Here is a 14407-nt window from a genome sequence, read left to right on the forward strand (position 1 = left end):
GGATGAGCTGGTCAACCTACCTTACTCAGCACTCTGGGATATGAATCGAGACCAGACTTGGAGCAGTATGGTACTGAGTAAGATGATACATGTGATCCAATCTGCAGTACTGTCAAGTCTCAGGGTGGTTGGGCTTAAAAATTTTTTACTTTATGATAATGCAAAAGCGATATGTATTTAGTAGAAACCATACTTGGGATTTTGAATTTGGATCTTTCCCCAAGCTAGCAATATGCAGTATGGTCCTCTCTTGATTCTAGGCAATGGCAGTGATCCTATTATTCCCAGTCAGCCTGCTGTCTTGAGGGGAAACCATTGATGTTCTATGGTGTGCTGGCTAGGATGTGCAGGAGATGAGGTGGATCAAATGCATTTTCTACTTAGAGTACTTCCAACTTATGATGGGCTTACTGGAACATAACCCTAGGAGTCTCTAGCCCTGAAACAAATACTTAACTGTGCAATTACTTCATAACCAGCTGTCCTAACTAGCAGGAATGGCTATGGTATGGCATATGCCCCTAAGATAATGCAGAAGCCTAGCGGCCTATTCCCCTTCTTCATCTTCGTCTTGCTCTCACCTCATCAATCCCCTTACTTCACAGAACTAAGTGAGCAAACTTTGGGGAAAATCACTTTTGAGTTTTAATGAACAAAGAAAAACTGATCCAAAAAAGAGTGTCTTTTAAGAGAGGAGAGGGAAGGGGCTCTGAACTTTTAGTTTCAGTTAGGAACTTTATAACTGTAAAATGGGACTCTGCTTCACAGACAATTTCATGTGGGAAAAAGTTAATATGTGTAGCTAATGTTTATCCAGTACTTACCATATGCCAGGCACTGTCTAAGGGATTTCATATGAAATGATTTACATGGATCTATTACATAACCATCTACAATACAAAACACTAAGAAATGACATTAAAATTACTATTGCTTTTTTGATGGGGACAGTGGTCTTAAAAGTTTTACTGTTCACTTTCAATGTAACTGAGAGAAGACTCTATTTAGGTAAGAACCAGACTCTTTCACAACATGAAATTCTAATTTTTTTTAGTTGTCAATGAACCTTTATTTATTTATTTATATGCGATGCTGAGAATCGAACCTAGCCACAATACCACAAACAAGCACTCTACCACTAAGCCACAACCCTAGACCCTAAAGTCCTTTTTTTAACACACAACTTCTAAGTATTTTGAAGTCATTGAGATGACTGTGTAAAGCTATGCAGATAGTGAGCTATTAGACTCAGGGATAGCTGAGGTTCCCCTGGGCCTGGGGTTGGCTGTGGCCCAGAAGCCCAGAGCTCTGCTTAATTGGTGTAAAATGGGGCATATTGCAACCACGTTCATTTCCAGTGACTTCGTGGTCTGAGCATCTGTTTAGAAAGACCTAACTTTCCAAAACCATAAGCTCACATTCCAACAAAAACGGAGGGATTCTCAAGAGCCTGCCAAGCACATAGGGAGGATCCTAGCAGTGACTCGGATGCCTGGGAATACACAGAAGAGTTCTTTCTTTTCCAGCAGGAATTCACACTAATCACTTGGTTTCCAATCTTTCGTCAGGAAGCCGAGCTCCCTTCATGACAACACTAGTGCAAAGGAGGAGCCTGACATACGCAGGAAGGGTGTCCTCCTTGTCAAAATGTCTTAATTCCCCCACCACCCACTCCTCTATCCCACCCCCATCCCCACCCACCTTGCAAATGTGTATTAAATGCCTACTAAGTGCCAGGCACCAACAAAATAAGTAAACAATCTCATTTTCTGCAAATTTTACAGTTGAGAGGTGAAGGTGAGGCAGGTAAATAAATGAAGTTTTAAAAAAGATGCCCAAAATGAAGGGGGAAAGCATATAAAGGAAGGAAGAGTGAAGGAGAAAGTCAGAAGAAGCTGTAAAATAGAGATAATTGAATCTAAGCACTGAGAAGAATGGAACTCCAGCTGGAGGGTAAGGCAGACACAAAGAAGAGAGGACTGTGATGCCTACAGGCTCCTGCCCACACTCAGCTCCGTGAGGAAGGGGCTCTCCTAGGCTGAAACCACAGGGAGATGCAGGGGCTCGGTCTGGAAGGTCTTCATGGCATGTCAAGATGGGGACTCAGAGCAGAAGCTAGGGAGCCACTGTCTGTGGTTAAGCTTTGGAGGGACCTGGCCAGAACTGTCCTTCAAAGAGTTGAGTCTAGAACCTGACTGGATGGTGGACTCCAGGCAGAGGACAGATGCTAGGATGTGGAGCAGCAACCCCAGGGAGGGAGTGGGGGCTCCAGGATCTCATCACACCATGGCCAGAGAGGCATAGGTGGGGGAGCCATGAGCATCCAGGACATTTACGTAGTCAGTGGCCTGTCTGCTCGCTGATAAGATGGAGCCATCAGCAGGTGTTCCTTATGGGAGTGACATTTTACTCCCAAGTGATACCAGCAGATTGCAGAGAAGAGCAAGCTGCTTGTCATTCAGCTACGAAACAGCAAGAGCCACAGGAGACAGTTCACAATGAAGAAAAAGAGCAATGAGAAAGTTCCACATTAAAAGCCAGGAGGAGGAATGTCCTCTGCTCAGTCATATCAGCAGAGGGAGGGGACTCAGGAGCAGCTGAAGGAGGCCTTGTGGATTCTGAGGTTCCTAAGCTCTCTCTGGAATTTGCTCTAAAAAAGGGAAGCTGTTGAAAGCTGAGAGGAGCAGAGAGGTTTGGGCAGGGAGAGGTAAAAGTGGGGACAATATTTTACTTAAGTTTAACACATATGTTTTAAAATACATAAATCATAAGGACATAGATCCACTAAGAGAGCACACTCTTATGAAATAAAACAGCAACTGCAGCAAGAGGTTTATCATTCATTGTTGTAACTGCAAAAGCTCACAGCCCCTCCCAGACCCACACCTTAAGGGAAAACACCTTAGTGACTTCTAACACCAAGGATTCCTTTGACTAGTTTTGTACTTTATATCCACTGAATTAAATTTCATTTCATACATTTTGTTTGCTTACTCGTATCCATAAAGTATAGCAGCAGCTGTCAAACTTCATCGCTGAGTACTATTCCAGGTAGGAATCTACCATCACCTATTGGTACATTCTGCTCCTGATGGACATGGAGGCTGTTTCCATTCTGGGGTTGTTACACATGGTGCCTGACACCTTTAAGGCTGCCATGGTGTGAGGCCCTGAGCTGTGAGGTATTGAGAATTGACTGTCTCTTCCAAGACTTTGCTTCCCCACCGTGTCAAAAATTTTCTGTATAGTTACTGGCAGAGCGCATGGTGGCTGGTTTGGCACATTTGTGAGATGAGAAGAAGGCACCCCTTTCTCACATAAACCTGCATGTTACTCTATTACTGTACAACACAAACAACTCTTGCCCGGGAAGCTCTCCACATAAACCGAATATTCCGACAAATAGATGCAAATAGGGCCCTTGAGCAATGCACAAACTGTACTCATACAAGATGGCCCTCTTAGAAGGTCCTGGGCATGGGGAAAAGAATGACCAACCTCTGATTTCAAGGTGTTTGAAGATGGGGAGGCAGATAAGAAAATCAGTTACTAAAATACAGTAAAATATGTGTGACAACCAGTTTGCCTAAAGAAATTATAGATACCTGTAACAGACTGACTGGAAGATAGAGAGTAGTGATTGCATTTAAGAGCAAGGGGCAGAACCCATCGGAGTTGGTGATGATCACGGACAGGACTGATTTGAAAGGTGGAGAAGGGGTTTCAGGTTTGGAAAACAGTCAATGGTGGTGCCCTTCTCTGAGCCATGTGGACAGTGGGGAACACCAGGAGAGTAGTTTCTGCTGTGGAGAAGGGGCCATCTCCAAAGATGAGGACAGGGTTGGGGAGGCTTGTTAAGAGGATGGGTGTTTAGTACCAAATAGCAGCAGTTAAAGGTGGGAGGCCTGGGCCGGTCCCCAGCTCATGCACTGGGCTCTAGATGGCCTAGATGTGCCGCCTGTTCTCCTAAGTTTTAGCTTCCTGCTTGGTCTAAAACCTCGCTTTGTCTGACCTGAGGATCACCCATGGTGCTGCCTATGAACTCACTCTTGATCTGTAATGCATGATAGATGGCCAATTATAAGCATTACTAATTGCTACAGTTTGGATCTAGAATGTCCTATGAAGGCCGTGTGTTAAAGGTTTGGTACTGAGCTTGGTGCTACTGGGAGATGGAGGATCATTGAAGAGGTGGGTTCCAGTGGGAGGTCTTAGGTCACTGGGGGTGTATCATTGAAGGGGACAGTAGGATCTCAGACTCTTCCTCTTTCTCTTTGCTTCCTGGATACCATAAGATGAACAGCTCCTTCTGCAAAGCACTCTTGCCATGATATGCTACCTTGCCATAAGCCCAAAAGCAATGGAGCTAACCAATCATCAAGTAAGACCTCCAAAACAGTGAGCTGAAATAAAACTGTTCTCCTTTAAGCCAATTATCCTCAAATATTTGGTTACAGTAATGCAAAGTTAACATGCTAATTAAATTAAAAATTCAGATTGGGTTAGGCAAAAAGGCTAGAGAGAAGGTCAGGAGATAAGGCCAGGGCAAAATTAAGATGGGCTTAATGGAAAAGGTACCAAACTGAATGCAGAAACAGGAATTTCATGCTCACCCCAAGTGACTCCTCTTTAAATCAGTATTTGAGAATAGTGCTGAGAAAGTTAAAGTTGATACCTTTGTACTTTAAAGAGAGAAAAGCACAGAGAAGAGGATTGGGCTCCAGTTGTTAGGCTGACTAAAACATATATGTGCAATCAGGTGCCAAGTTGCTCAGGTCTGAGCAGTATCTGAACCTAAGGAACTGACAGTAGCACATCACCAGGTCTGGTGTGATTCTGTAACTGTGCTGTGCCAGTTCAAAGGACCAGGAACTCAGCAGGACCCTTCTCTCTGCTAGGCATAAATAACCCCACCACCATTATTAGCCTGATTCACTCCTACTCCTAGATTCTCAGCTTAAAACTCTTGCCGTAGAACACTCTTGAACACCTGTCCTAAGAGATCTGCTGTTCACTCAGTCCTTTCTAAAACAGCACAGTCACTGCAAATAAGGCTGATGGTCACAATTCCTCTTGACTGACTTGAGCTGTAAGATGGAGAGAGCAGGAGCATTCTGTTTGGTTATCCCATCTGCTGCCTGGCGTAGAGGCACAGGCCTGCGATGCATCTGCTGAATGGCAGACACATGACCATACTGGGGCTGCAGCCTGCCACCCTGCAGTCCAAGGAGGTGCTACAGGAGAGTGTGAAACACAGTGCCATGCTTCAATAGAGGAGCTCTTTCTCTGAGGTTTATCTGGTCTAAATGAAATGAGCAGGAGAAAAGGACATACAGAACTGTTATAAAAAGTCACATGACCCTGGCATATTATCTAGCCATCAAAAAGAAGCTCTTTCATCCGTTACAACATGGATGGACTTCAAGGGCCTGGTGCTAAGTGGAGAAACAGCCACAATGACAAGTATTGTATGAGACTACTTAATGTGCATTACCAAGAGTAAGCTGATTCAGAGACAGGAGAATAGCAGTTACCAGGAGAGAGGGGAATAAGGATTAACGGGTTGATGAAAAAGTTTTAGGGATAGACAGAGGTAATATCTACAGCAATGACATGAATGTTTAATGCCACTAGACTAAATTGCATACCTATGAATGATTAATAAATGATTAAAGAATGTACAGCTCCATTTAAGTAAAAATGGAAAAAAGAAGTTACCTAACTATTCATGTTTAGCTAACTCATGTTTGAGTAATGGTTCCCTTTCTACACAGCTTCACAAATAAAAAGACTGGCAAAGTCCCTACCCAAAGTGACATCTAAACTCTGGGGTGCTATATACATTGCACCCCAACTCTACTGTTACCCTCTACCAGAGCCATGCTCCTGGAGTACCCACGTGCCTGCAAACATTCTGATCATAAAACCCAAGGCAGGAGAGCCCTGTGTTGGTGTCTGTATTTATGCATGAGCTAAGAAATACCAGGTGCTATGCCCTTATACAGCAGTGGGGTCAGGACTCGTGGTTTTTCTTTCTTTCCTCCCTTCCCCCAACATTCTTATGAAAAATTTCAAACATACAGAAAGGTTGAGAGGATTAGTCAATGACACCCCATAAACCTACCACCTGGTTTTCTTCACTGTGCTGGGAGGAGGAGGACACCATTCCCTGTTCTGATTTTCTTTCCAACTCCTACCACGGCCTTCTGGGAACCCCAAGACCAGTTCTAGGAACACCCCAGGATTTGTTCCTGTTTTCTTAAGAGAGTATTTGAAAAGGCTATGATAAACTGTTCTTACCAAAATAATCTAGAAAGGATAAAGCTTCCTTTCAGTTTCATAAATGGTGAAAGTACTTTCTCAGCTTGAGAACTTGTGTTTTAAACTTTAGCTTGAAGGCATCTGATTTCCTAGCCAAATTATGAACTTCTAAAAGAACTTTTCATGAAAATACTCATCAGTCAAATTAAGACTGCTGGCTGGAGATGAGGCCTGTAACATACTCCTTTACCATTTTACTAAGATTTGACCTACTGGAAATTTTCTTTCATCAAGAATTTTATAAATATGACTCTCAGGAATGTGGACTTTCAAAAATGGGGATATTAACCAAAGTAAGTCTAATTTTTGAAATTTCTTTAGCATCATCAATTGATTTAAAAATGATTTAAAAGAAACTAAAAGACTTTGGAATTTTAAAGCTGTAAAAACTTATAAAACAAAAACACCTCATTGTCAAATCTGGAGCTGACTAGCTGAGCATAGGTGGCTTATGTAACCAATGTGAGAGCAATATTTTAAGCATCCCTTTAATTTGGTCCTACCAAACCCATTTCCAATCCTCAATCCAAACCTGAAAAATGCTATCAGATGTTCAAGAATTTTTATTCTAATTCTCTTAGTGCTTCAAATCCTCATGAGCCAAACACACATCAAGCACCAACCAGGGAACCAATCTAACCCATGTCCTGGGGGACCCATGCTAATGAGACACATCAGCATTTTTTTTTAAAAGTATTTCTTGGACCTAAAATTCAAGTTATTATTTAAATCATATCCCTACTATAATTAACTAGCAAAGCTGAAACTAAATCAGGCAGATGGGCCAGGCCTCAAGCCAGATGCTAAATGTCAGAATCATAAACCACCATGCGGATGTCCCACTCTAGCTTGGTCCAGGCCAGGAAGCCACGGGCTAAGGGCTACCCCCGAATAATGAGGGTCTTTGAGGAAAGCAGTGACTGCATTCCTCTGGGGATTTAGGAGAACCCTCTAGAATTCCCACTCTCCCATAAATAGTGTCATCACAAAGCCTGGGGGAAGGGGGAGGTTAGCAGTGTTGGAGGACATTATGAGCTTTCAGAGGGAAAACAGGGAATTGCCTCTAAATAAGCTTACAGTCTTGGGGGGGAGGGGGATCACCATATTCTCTGTTAGACACCTTTGTAAATGGTATTTGTATGATACAAATTATGCAAGAATCAATGGCATTTTAAATAAATGGAGCTGGAGACCTTTGTACTCAAGATATCTCAAGTGAGTGACCAGGTTGAAGATAAATTTATTATTAGTTCTTTGCAGCATTCTTAACAGCAAGCAAGTAAGTGAACAGGATGGGTCTCCTTAGAGTCAAGGCCATCCCAGCAGGTTCTCTATCTTTGAGAAAGCCCTGCCCTCTCTGCTCCACCCCTCCAAGTTTCAGAAATGCTCCAACTCCCTAGTTTGAAAATTGCTGCCATGGACATAGATATAAATACTGTGACTGCCCAAGAACCCCTTCACACATGGTTATGGAAGAGCACTGTTCCTTCTCTGGAGGAGCCCTGTTCAGGAAGGTGTTGAGATTATTTGGAGAAAGCCTTCTAGAGAAAGGATGTTGCACCAAAATTGGAAAGGCTGAAGGGCTATGATTTGATGGAGGAAGTGTGAAGCTATTCTTGGAGTCTGGAACTTCCTGTAAAAAGGCTCAAACATACAAAAGAAAAATGAACAGGCAGACAATTGTTGGGGTGGGGGCAAGTGCTGTCTAGGGATATTTAATGAAAAAAACAGGAGTGAGACTTAGGAGGTAAGATGGAGTTAATTAGTAATGGAAAGTGCTGGCCCTTAGCATTCCCACTCAAGATAACGCCTGGGGGCAACAAAGCTTGCTATTCCAAACTGAGACCTGCTCCATTCAAAATCCAACTTACACTCAACTCTTTTAAGACCTTACCATCCTGATTTAGGTCCTATAGGATCTGCCACAATATCGTAACAATCAGTGTGAACAACAAACACAAATCAACGCTTTGAAATACAAGATTTTCCATTCATCCACCAGAAGAAAAAATCCTATTAATGTCAAATACTGGCACAACAACAAAAACTATTTAACTTAAAAGAAACCACTTGTCACAATTAAGTTGACACGGTCTAGACCATAACCAACATAAAGTCTTTGCAGTGAAGGGCAAACATTAAGCAATGCCAAACTTCTACCCTAATTTTAGCATCACTATCAATTATTTTTATTTAAAACATTATTAGTTTCTAATTGAAACAATAAATCAAATAACATTGGCCTTAAAAGTACAGGAAAAAGGGGGGGCTGCCTTCAAACTCCAGGAGCCCTTCATAGAGGGGGGCATCGACCTAGCATACAATGGGATCAATGCCCAGGACTTGTGCAATTTGAAGGCGTAGTCTGTCCAGAGAAATTACTAGGCAATAGGCTTTTTTTTTTTTTTGTACTGGGGATTGAACCAAGGGGTGCTTAACCACTCAGCCACATCCCCAATCCTTTATAATATTTTATTTAGAAGACAGGGTCTCAGGCCCAATTCTTTCTTTCTGTGGGTCAGGATTTTTTACCCCTTTTAGAACAAATTTTCAGTCAAGACAAAAATGCATTGATTATTTTTTGCATTTCTTCAAGTTCCCTATTTTTAAAAGGCCAGTAAGGAATATTGCTTACAAGTTTCAGGTTATTAAAACCATGAAATGAATACAAAAGCAGCTTTTCAAAAGTTGTATTGATCTGGTTTTTTCAATACAAAGCAGAACACCACCCCCCACTCCAAATCCTTCCTATGTGTTTAGAATGAATTGATCAGCTTCAGCCCCCATTCCATCCTCCTATGGGTTTTAGGAGCCCAGGGCTGGCTATTTACAACATAGCATTTAAAATAACAAGGCATCATATTGTAAAAGCATTCCCCTCCCACCAAAGGAAAATCCCTCCCAACAACTAGATGATTTGCTAAGGAAAAAAATATGTACAGTTCCAATTTACATTTATCAAACTATTTCAAACTAGATCGAGAAGCTAGAAAAATCACTTCCAGTTCTACAAATGATTCTAGTAATTTGTCTTAATATTTTTTGCATGATGGCCTCTGTTCAGATACCATTTTAAATTGCTTGATATTTTGAAATTTATTAAGCTCAAAGGAATGCTGGTAGATTCATTCGGCAGTGTTTTCTACACTTACTTAATGAGACAAAATTTTTGAGAGGCTGAATAACAGAATGCCTTGTTTATTACAGTTAAACAGACTTTCTGAACAGTCTCTGCATTCTTATGTTGGAATATTTTTGTTACTACCTTATTACAACAGTTGCTAAAGAAAAAAACAAAAAGCAGCTGTCTCTTGATTTAGCACTCAAAAATTGTGGGCATCATTCAAATTTAAGCTGGTATTAAACTAAAATATGGAACAAGATCTTTTCATACAAATTTCCTAATAATAAACAGCCACTCGTTGCTTTTTCCATGATTACCAAAAGGCCCCTAATCTGCTAGGGTAAAATTTTAAGCAGAACACCTGTGTAGGATCACACACATTTTTTTGCCGTCTTCCACCTAAATTTCAGTAAATTTAAGTTTTTTTTTTTTAAATAAATACGGGCAAACTTTCCTTTAAAAATGTACATATTTGCTGAATTGTTTGTGAAGAGAGCTGTTGGGCTATGAATTTGAATTTTTTACCTGCCAATGTAATACTCTCAAGCTAATAGTAAGGCTAGAATTTTAAAGCCTACATTATTATCTTAAGGACACTAAAGTCCATGATAGAGAAAGATGAAAATGTGAAAACTTCTCACCAATAAAAAATCTAGAAATCACAGTGATGCTTGTACTTTCATCCGAGGACCTCAGAACACGCTGCCCGCAGCCCAGGTCACCCAGGACCCTGGCCTTTTTGGAGTGCTACTACCATCCCTGGCAGTGGAGCCTTGGGCTCCACAAACGAAAGATTTGCTCTAGGCAGGCGGACTTCATCTCCAAGAAGATCCTCCTGGGTGCCTGAGTTAGGTAGGCTGCAGGAAAAGCGACCGGCAAGAGGCGGATTCTGTCAAGACCCGCATGTCCGGAGGCCGGCAAAAGAAACTATCTGCAGGTGAGGTTGCATCAGAAGTGAAAGACAAGTCCCAGAAAAGTCAGCTGAACTAGGACGCAGGAAAGGAGTGTTATGCAACGGCCCCGCTCTCACAGCCACGAAAGCAAGCGCTCCTGAAGCTCTGGCAGAGTCCCGCCAAGACCCGGGAAACTCGCTAGGGTCGCGCGAGCGGACGCCGGGCAGGGCCTGGCTCCCCTCCGGCTCGCCCCGTGGTCTGTGCGGGTCCGGGGAGCGGAAGCACACCTTGTCCGGGTAACAGCGGCGCAGCCTCGGCGGGACGTATGGGCCCGCGAGGTGGACGGCGCGGCCAGTAGGGCACCCGATGGAGGCACAGAGAAGCTGAAGAGGGCAGGAGCGGGCGCAGCTTGCAGGGATCCCGACGACAGCGTGCCCGTGGGCGAGTGGGGAGTGGACTGGGCGGGGAGAGAGCACCCAGGGGAGAAGGCGCGCGCCCGCGGTGGACGGGTGCGGAACTGGTTGGCCCCCGATACGGCGGCACGGCCAGAGGGGACCGCCTCAGCTCTGTGGGACCGAGGCGCAGCAAGACGCGCGGTCTTGGTGCTGCCATGGGCGCCGGACCGGGCATTTGGGTAAAAGCCGAGCCGCCATCCCACCGGACGGTGGAGGTGGAGACGTGCCCTGCGCTGCCTGCCTCTCGGGTAGTCCAAAGCGTCACAGACGCCGCCCCCGGCCCGCGGCCGCCCCTGCCCAGCCAGGAGCCTGGAGCCCAGCCGCTGCACAACAAAGCGGTGCAACCCCGCCGGCCCCCGCCCGACGCGCTCTCCGCAGGCCCGGCGTTCTGTCCCAACTTCTCCGGCTCCTAGGAACTAGCCCGGCAGGATCCCCACTGCCCGCGACAACCCGCGGCAGGGCGGAGGCGGCCCCTGGGCCGGGCCGAGCCGGGGCCGTGGGGGCAGGGCGCAGCTCCCGTCTGGACAAACTTCCTTGGCCGCCCGCTCCCTGCTCCTGCACCCAGCCGCCCCGCCGAGCAGGGACGTCCTTCCCTGAGCCGTGGTCTGCAGCGGCACGAGGGTGGGCGCCTAGAGCCTGCCGGTCCCCGGAAAGTTTCGTCCGCCCGGCCGCCGCCCGCTGCCCCACGCCTCCCGGTCCCGGCCCCCTCACCTCTTGGGGCGCGGTCTACACCCTCGGGGGCGTCCTGGCCCGCGGCTCCTGGGCCTCGAGCGCCGGGAGACCAGGCGCCGGTGGCTGGAGCTGCTGTTGGCTCCGCAGGGACGGGGGAGCCCCAGGCGGCGGCGGTGGCGCGGGCGGCGGCTGCTCCATCTTCCCGGGGCACTCACGCCGCGGTTCCAACGCGCAGACCCAAGTGGGACATTCGCTACATTGTTGGCATTCCACGGGCGTCACGTGACCCCGCCTCCCGCGTCACTCTCGGCCGCATACCAGCCCGGGCGGGGCGCCTGCGGCCCTTGCTCCTCAGCAGCCGGCCGCTCCGCCCCGTCCAGCCCGGCCCAGCAGCCGCTGCGGGCCTCAGCCACCGACGCCACCTGCCCGCGGCCTCTCAGCTGGCCTGCGGGAGCCGGGCGGGCCCCGCGGACCCTGATGCGCTCTTGTCATTCTCCTTCCACTGTACTTGTATTGACCCCTCCACTACTTGTATTCAAAGTTGGTAACTGTCGTTAAAGCCACGTTTTCCTAAACATCTCATACCATTCTTGGTGAAAAAGTAAGTTAGCGGGCCCGAGGAAGCTGCAAGTTGCCAACGAGGTGCCAGTCACTGAAAGTAGGGACAGCTATTGGGAACATGACTCAAGTAATAAAAAAAGCTATCTAACATATATAAAAGTTAACCAGGTATGATTTAATCAACTATCTCCCCCATATACATTTTATGAAACATGTTTTGCTTGTAAAGAACAAAACAGTAATGTATGTATCAACAAGTGAGACGGTGGTTTTTGTATTTCAGCCACTCCATTATATTTGTATTTGAGGATTTGGCTCAAGGACATAAGCAGGCATTGTGCAAAGATGCAGAGTAGAAATAATAGAAGGGATGCCAAATTTTTAAATCTACTTTTAGCTCTCCTTTTAACATCATACTTCCTACCACCTATAGCCTGTGACATTGACAGTGAGGACTAATGCAGTTTTTCCTCAATCTAATTTCCTCTTTAATTAATTAACTTGTGACATTTTAAGTTTTAATTTCAGAAGAAACAATACTGAAGATCATTTAGTCTCAGCTTTTTTTTTTTTTTTTTTTTTTTTTTTTTTGCTTTTTGATGCTGGGATTGAATCCAGGGCTGCACATGTGTAATCATAGACTTTTTAAGCACTGAGCTGCACCCCTTGCCATCTCAGGACTATTTTAATCACCTCACCAGCCTTCAGTCCCTGTTCCACTTGCTTCCCCTCCTTCATCCTTTAAATTCTTAGCTCTTCCAAGGAACCTTCTCAGATGTCTCTCCTGATTTCTGTTTTTTGTTTTTTGGTGTTTTTTTTTGTTGTTGTTGTTGTTGTTTTGTGTGTGTGTGTGTTGTTTTGTTTTGTTGTGTTTTGTTTTTTGCAATAATTAAACATTGTTAAGCAGCTTTGAATGCAGTTTCGTTTTTCAATCTTATCCTGTTTGTTATCCAGATATTTTGGACAGTATTGGGAGCAGAATAAGTCTCCAATATTCTATAAAATCTGGGCCCCACTTGCATTAACCTGTGTATCTTTTCACTCTTACACTCACCTTACATGCCTGACTGCCAGAAGATTTACATGTGTGTTTTTAGGTCCTTCCCTGTGCTGTCTTCAAAGGCATAAACTTACTTGCAGCGTGGGGGGGGGGGGGGGGGGGGACTTTAGTCAAAGGAAGAATATTATGAAATAAAAGGGACTAACTATATTTGCCAGAGGATAAATGATTGTAGACAGAAATTAAAACCAATGTGAGTCTTTTTTTTTTTTTTTTAAGGAAAAGAAAGTTGCTGGGCAATGCTTGTAATCCCAGTGGTTTGGGAGGCTGAGGCAGGAGGATAGTGAGTTCAAAACCAGCCTCAGCAACTTAGGCCCTAAGCAATTCAGTGAGACCCTGTCTCTAAATAAAATACAAAATAGGGCTGGAGATGTGGCTCAGTGGTCGAGTGCCCCTGAGTTCAATCCCCGGTCCCTCCCCCAAAAAAGCAAGTTGTAGAACTATATATATATATATTATACCATATTTATAAATAAGCAAAATCCACAGAACCTGTACCAATCACATACTTTGTATATAAGTATAGACACAGACTACTAAGTACACACCAAACATGACAGCTGTTGCCTGTATAGAAGGAAGGAGGAAATTGGACAAGAGAAAAAAATTAGGACTTCTACTATATCTACAATGCTTGTTTTTTTTTTTTTTTGAAAAACAGAATCAAACTGTCAAAATTTTAAAAGTTGTTGATTCTGGGTGATAGAGTTCCATAATGTATGCTACTTATTCTTTGTGCCTATTTCAAAAACATTTAAAAATGTTTTCATCTTTAAGAATAGAGGGGCTGGGGTTGTAGCTCAGTGGTAGAGTGCTTGCCTTGAGGCAGTGGGTTCGATTCTCAGCACCACATATAAACAAATAAAATAAAGATTCATTGATAACTAAAAAACTTTTTTAAAAATTCATAGAAGAGATAAATTTTTTAAAAAGAGTAAATAGGGCAAATTGAAAACAAACAAGTTTCCAAGATTGGGCTTGGTTGGAGAAAACTATGACATACTCATATGGGAGAATGTTATGATTAGTGATTTTGTGGATACATATTTATTGACAAAAGTCATTCATTCCTACTGTCTTTTTAGTTGTTATTGCTTGTCTTTTAAGTATTTACTATGAGCCATGTACTAAACCAGGCCCTAGGGTTATCATGGTATGCAGATTGTTAGATTTATCCCTAATGGAGTTTGCATTCTGATAGAATTTGTATAGTTCTCATTTCATAATTTGTTTACTCATAGTTTTTAAAGTTCAAAACATAGTATACAGCCCAATATTAAAAGTGGTAGTCTATGGATATGGTGATTCTAGGTAATTTTTA

General features: G+C 44.1%; 1 protein-coding gene across 1 annotated transcript in view; it reads right to left on the bottom strand.

Moving 5' to 3' along the window:
* The window catches only part of Lats2 (large tumor suppressor kinase 2), a 74841-nt gene extending 63200 nt beyond the window's left edge, over positions 1-11641 (bottom strand). Inside the window, exon 1 of the mRNA XM_046447747.2 lies at positions 11505-11641. The gene's annotated coding sequence lies outside the window, so the exon portion shown is untranslated. The remainder of the gene's footprint in view (positions 1-11504) is intronic.
* Between the last annotated feature and the right edge of the window lie 2766 nt (positions 11642-14407).

Source organism: Marmota monax, unplaced genomic scaffold, assembly GCF_021218885.2.
Source record: "Marmota monax isolate L192 unplaced genomic scaffold, Marmota_monax_Labrador192_F-V1.1 WCK01_AAM20220418_F8-fsc00043, whole genome shotgun sequence".
In the NCBI taxonomy this organism is placed as follows: Eukaryota; Metazoa; Chordata; class Mammalia; order Rodentia; family Sciuridae; genus Marmota; species Marmota monax.